Source organism: Triticum aestivum, chromosome 6D, assembly GCF_018294505.1.
Source record: "Triticum aestivum cultivar Chinese Spring chromosome 6D, IWGSC CS RefSeq v2.1, whole genome shotgun sequence".
Classification (NCBI taxonomy): domain Eukaryota; kingdom Viridiplantae; phylum Streptophyta; class Magnoliopsida; order Poales; family Poaceae; genus Triticum; species Triticum aestivum.
The window spans coordinates 121957148-121963917 of NC_057811.1; positions in this window are offsets into that span (position 1 = coordinate 121957148).

Below are 6770 nucleotides of genomic sequence, written 5' to 3' on the forward strand. Positions count from 1 at the left end.
ATGCCCGAGGACCTTCTGATCCAGCGTCCACCACTGCTCGTACTCAGGGTTGGACACGGTGCGGGCAGCCTCGCCGGTGCCTGTCGTCACGGTCGGCGCCGGCGCCCTGGCCGAGCCATCGAGGAAGCCGTGGAGGCGAACTCCGGCGAAGTTGGGAAGGGCAAGGGCCCTCCACAGCATAAAGTTACTGCGGTCGAGCGAGACCACGATGGGCGGAAGGATGGGGGTGGGAGCCGACGCGACGGGTGGGGCGATGACCGGGGAGGGCACGGAGGGGGTGGAGAGCGTGAGCGCGGAGGAGGGGGTCATCGTGGGTGCCGGAGTGGCGGACATCACGGTGGCCGCGAGAAAACTGCGGCGGCGGCGGCAGGAGGAGGAGAGGCGGCGGCGGCTAGGGTAGGCTCTAATACAAGTTTGAGAATAGGGTTTAGGGTTTTTCGTGGGGCAAAACCTCTCCACGTCTTTCTATATATAACAATCAGCATATACAATTACATACGTACAAGGTACATGTACACGACACGCTAGACCTATCTTAATAGGCCCACCAAACCCCCCCCCCCCGCGCGCGCCCCCGCCCGGCGCCAGCTGCCCGCGTTCATGCCGCCGTAGAGCGCTCCGCTCCGCATTAAAGATAGCTCAAGACGGACACAACCTCCCACTGCCTCCGCCATTGAAGCGACACGCCAGTCGAGGGCGCCGCCCGCCGGGCTGAACATATGTGGAAGCCGAGAAACTTACTCCGGTCACACGTCCGCCCCTGAGCGAGCCGACATTAAACGCAACGCCGGGCGAGCTCCTCCTGTCCGCCCTCTATTTAAACAAGGCAAGATGCCGGGCAAGAATTCCACCCCTCCATCGCTCCCATCTTCTCCTTCACCATTTTTTCCACTCTTTTGATGGCTTCCGAAGAGCAATTCTCCGGCATACAAGCCGGCTGGGTGGTCCACCGAGCCCGCCGGATACGAGCGAGGCAGCTCGCTGATCCACCTCCCGCGCCTGACCCGCCGGAGCTAGTTGCCGCCACAAGATGCCGCTCAAGGCATCTCCAGCGAACGACATAAATAGTCCCCTTCTCATAATCAAGATATGGCTGACGTCCGATATTTGGGCATCTCCAGCGAACGACTTGATGGCCGTCAAATTAAAACGCACGAATCTCGCACCCGTCTCCAGCCGTTGCGCCCCGTGTCGGGCCTCTCCTCCGCGCTGCGGCCTCGTACCCGACATCCTGATCCGCCTTCGCCCTTCCCCGCCCCCGCTCCTCTGCGCTGCGGCACCGGCCGCTGAGACCCGCCTCTGCTGCGGCGCCGCGCCTCGGGTGGATGGAGCGAGAGAGACAGCCAGGCGCCTGTGCCATCACGTTCGTGGTGGCCTTGTTCCTGTTTCCACCGCTTCCTCGTGCTAGGGCTGCGAGGCCATAGCACAAGGTCATGGAGGCCATGTCGGAAGGAGGTGGCTGAACTTTGTAGTCCAGGTCTTGGCAGCAACACTCGTGGAGAAAGAGGCCAACGGGACTGAAGGTGAGGAAGTTCACTTTATTTCTTATTCGTTCAACAAATCACCCCCCTCGGTATGGTTCAGTTTTTCTGCACAAAATCGTACACAAGATGCTTGATGAAATGGGCGTAACTCTAAGGGGCAGTGTTTTTTGTTCTTGCACATATATTTGATGTTTTAGTTGTGAACGGATGTTTGAGGAAATTCCCGTACGTGATTAGCGGGTCCCTATATATGTTAACTTTTCATATATTTCATACCGACCATGTTAACTGCGATACAAGATATTGCAGTTTTTTCTATGAAATTGCTGAAATTTGAGATGAGCTCTAGGCCCATGTAGCAATTTCTGAAAAATCTCTAAGGGCCCATGTGGGTTATATGGCACTAGGTGTAGTGGGAAGTTTAGTCCCACCCCGAAAGTGGAAGAGGAGTTGGACCTCCTTATAAGGGTTTCTCTTCTACATGCTATTGGAGCTTGAGAAGAGAAGAGGCCCTCGCGCACTCCTCCTCCGCCGCCCGCCTCGCCACGCCACGCCACGCCACGCCTCGTCGCGACGCGGCGCGGCGCGGGTTGCGGGATTGAGCCGAGCCGAGCTCACACCTACGCGCTTATTTTTGCCAGTCACTAACGGAGAGTTCTCTGACAGCTGGGCCACGATCTGAGACGTCGGATCGTGGGCTGTCACGGACTCGGACGTGGGTCGAGCCCACGTCTCTCCACGCGGCTGCGCCTATATAAGTGTGCGGTATCTCCTAACCCTAGCCGCCACGAACAGATCCCATCTGCTCCACGCGCACGCCCACCGTCGTTCCCTTGCTGCTGCTGCCGCCGGTGACCCGCCGCGTACACGGTCGACGGGAGAGCAGGTCTCCGAAACCACGCCCTTCTGGTTCCTGTACGGGGTGAGGGGCGAATAGGTTTTTGGGCAGCGATTACGCGACTGCTCACTTCCGATCGTCTACTTCCTCTACGTTCGCGTCGCCTTCATCATCACCATGTCCACCGACGCCGAACGTGCCGCCCCCGAGAAAGCTGAAACTGACAAGAAGGCCGCCGAGGACGCCGCTGCTGCTACCAAAGCCGCGGCCTCTGCATGGCCTACTGGAGGGTATAACTCGTTTATCCCGCTCCTACTGTTTTCTGTTTTAGCCATGCGAGCGTTATACGTAGATCTTTCTGCAATTAGCGTAGTATGTGCTAGTTTGACTGAATATCAGTATGCGATTATATGTGTCAATGCCATGCTAGTGATTTACTCGTGGATTAATTTAATCGAGAAATTGCCTATTTACTCAACAATCCAAAAACCTATACTGGAGGGAATTTTTCGGCAAGTGGCTTTGCCGCTGCACTGAAACCGGATAAGTTTAACGGTACATACTTTAAGCGTTGGCAGACTAAGACCACGTTATGGCTCACGGCTATGAACGTGTTCTGGGTCACCGGTGTCTCCACGGGAACGATTGCTCCTGAACAGGAGAAGGCGTTCAAGGAGGCTACCGTTGTGTTTCTCGGAGCAGTTCTTAGCGTGATCGGAGACAAACTGGTCGACGCATATTTACATGTGCATGTCGCCAAGGACTTGTGGGAGGCGCTCGAATCTAAGTTCGGGGCAGCCGATGCCGGAAGCGAGATGTATATTATAGAGCAGTTCCATGATTACAAGATGGTTGAAAACCGTCCTGTATTGGAGCAGGCTCATGAGATAATATGCATTGTTAAGGAGCTTGAACTTCTTAAGTGCGAGTTACCGGGAAAGTTTGTCGCGGGCTGCATAATCGCTAAGCTCCCTAATTCCTGGAGGAACTTTGCCATCACTCTGAAACATCAGAGGCGTGAATTCTCTGTGGAGGATGTCATTGGCCATCTGAGTGTTGAGCAGAATTCAAGGGCAAAGGACTCGCACGGAAAAGGGGCCGAAGGGACTTCTGCCGCCAACATGGTGAACCAGAAGAACTTCAACTCCCACAAGCCCAAGGGAAAGAACGGTGTCCAACACAATACCGACTTTAAGAAGAAGGGTAAGAAGACCTTCAAGAAGAACAAGAAGGACGAGGGCTGCTTTACTTGTGGTTCGGTTGAACATTGGGCCAACAAGTGCCCAAACAAGTACAAGAAGTCAGGACAGGACTCCAAGTCCGTCAACATGATTGTGGACAATAATGAGAATGGTGCACCTGGGTACGGTAATTTATTTACTGTTTTTTCAGTGTTTCAGCCCACCGATTGGTGGGTGGACACAGGTGCAGGTGTACATGTGTGTGCTGACATGTCATTGTTCACTTCTTACCAGGTCACAGGCCACGGGTCCGTATTGATGGGGAATGGCGCGAGTGCTTCTGTTCATGGTGTTGGCACGGTCGATCTGAAGTTTACTTCGAGAAGGATCGTGCAGCTGAAGAACGTGCAGCATGTCCCCGCCATCAAGAAGAACCTCGTTAGTGGCTCCCTTCTATGTAGAGAAGGGTTTAAGTTGGTTTTCGAGTCTAATAAATTAGTTGTTACGAAATATGGACTCTTTGTTGGAAAAGGTTATGAGAGCGGAGGGATGTTCCGCCTTTCCCTCGCAGATTTTTGTAATAAAGTCGTGAACCATGTTCATTCGAATGTTAATGAATCTGAGGTTTGGCATTCACGTCTTTGTCACATTAGTTTTGGTGTTATGACGCGGCTAGCCAAGTTGGATTTAATCCCGAGTTTTACTTTAGCCAAAGGCTCTAAGTGCCTTTCATGTGTGCAAGCTAAGCAACCTCGCAAGCCTCACAAGGCCGCGGAGGAGAGACACTTGGCACCATTAGAACTCATACATTCTGATCTTTGTGAGATGAATGGTGTGTTGACTAAAGGTGGAAAGAAATACTTCATGACATTGATAGATGATTCCACTAGATATTGCTATGTGTACCTGTTAAATACTAAAGATGAGGCTCTACACTACTTTAAAATCTATAAGGCAGAAGTTGAGAATCAACTTGAAAAGAAAATTAAACGAGTCCGGTCAGATCGTGGTGGAGAGTACTTCTCGAGTGAGTTTGATTCCTTCTGTGCGGAACACGGCATTATTCATGAGAGGACGCCTCCCTATTCACCCCAGTCAAATGGGGTTGCCGAGCGGAAAAACCGTACTCTAACTGATTTGGTTAACGCCATGTTAGATACATCGGGTTTATCCAAGGCATGGTGGGGGAGGCTATATTGACGGCATGTCATGTCCTGAATAAAGTTCCGACAAAGGATAATGAGATCACTCCCTATGAGAAATGGGCAAAGAGGAGGACAACACTCTCGTACTTGCGCACTTGGGGCTGTCTGGCGAAAGTCAATGTGCCGATCCCCAAAAAGCGTAAGCTTGGACCCAAGACTGTGGACTGCGTTAATTTGGGCTACGCTAAGAGCAGCGTTGGCTATAGATTTCTAGTAGTGAAATCTGAGGTACCTGACCAGAAGGTCGGTACAATTATGGAGTCTAAGGATGCTACATTCTTTGAGGATACTTTTCCTATGAGAGATATGCAAAGCACTCCTAGACAGGAATCTGAGGAGACTCCTGAACCTGCCATCCCTATGGAATATTATGAACAAACACATGATGAAAATCCTGAGGAGGATGACGAGGAAACCCTTGGTAGGGGCAAGAGACAAAGGACTGCAAAGACCTTTGGTGATGATTTCTTCGTGTACCTCGTGGATGATACTCCCACTTCTATTTCAGAAGCGTATGCCTCTTCAGAAGCTGACTACTGGAAGGATGTGGTCCGTAATGAGATGGATTCCATCATGGCTAACGGGACATGGGAGATCACTGAACGTCCCTATGGTTGCAAACCATTAGGATGTAAGTGGGTGTTCAAGAAGAAGCTTAGGCCCGATGGTACGATTGAAAAGTACAAGGCTAGGCTTGTGGCCAAGGGCTATGACCAGAAAGAAGAGGAAGATTTCTTCGACACTTATTCACCTGTAGCTAGACTGACCACCATTCGAGTATTACTCTCGTTGGCAGCCTCGCATGGTCTTCTCGTCCACCAGATGGATGTTAAGACGGCTTTTTTGAATGGAGAGCTAAACAAGGAAATCTACATGCAACAGCCAGATGGCTTTGTGATAGATGGTCAGGAAAGAAAGGTGTGTAGGTTGCTGAAATCTTTATATGGCCTGAAGCAAGCACCTAAGCAATGGCATGATAAGTTTAATACAACTCTGACATCTGTTGGTTTCGTTGTTAATGAGGCTGACAAATGTGTATACTATCGCCATGGTGGGGGCGAAGGAGTTATACTGTGCTTGTATGTTGATGACATACTGATATTCGGAACCAACCTCAAAGTCATTGAGGAGGTCAAGTCGTTTTTGTCTCAGAACTTTGAGATGAAAGACCTTGGTGTGGCTGATGTTATCTTGAACATCAAGCTACTGAGAGATAATGAGGGTGGGATTACACTTCTGCAATCCCACTATGTTGAGAAGGTGTTGAGTCGTTTTGGATATTCGGATTGCACACCATCTCAAACACCATATGATCCTAGCGTGTTGATTCGAAAGTCTAAAGGCACGGCTATAGATCAGTTGAGATACTCTCAAATCATTGGTTCACTAATGTACCTAGCGAGCGCAACGAGGCCCGACATCGCGTTTGCTGTGAGCAAACTGAGCCGGTTTGTTTCCAAACCGGGTGATGTACATTGGCATGCTGTTGAACGAGTTATGCGCTATCTGAAAGGTACTATGGACTATGGACTTCACTATACCGGAGACCCGTCGGTATTTGAAGGGTATAGTGATGCAAATTGGATCTCTGATGCTGATGAGATGAAGGCCACAACTGGGTATATGTTTACTCTTGGAGGTGGCGCTGTTTCCTGGAAGTCTTGCAAGCAAACGATCTTAACGAGATCGACAATGGAGGCAGAATTAACGGCATTAGACACATCTGGTGTTGAAGCGAGATGGCTTCGAGATCTTTTGATGGACTTGCCATTGGTTGATAAACCGGTTCCGGCTATCCTTATGAACTGTGACAATCAGACTGTCATCACCAAGGTGAAGAGTTCAAAGGACAACATGAAGTCCATCAAACACATAAGAATGAGATTAAAAGCTGTCAGAAAATTAAGAAACTCCGGAGTGATAGCGTTGGACTATGTCCATACGGCTAAGAATCTGGCAGATCCCTTTACGAAAGGGCTATCACGTGTTGTGATAGATAATGCATCGAGGGAGATGGGTATGAGACCCACATGAGTTGCCATGGTAGTAACCCAACCTATGT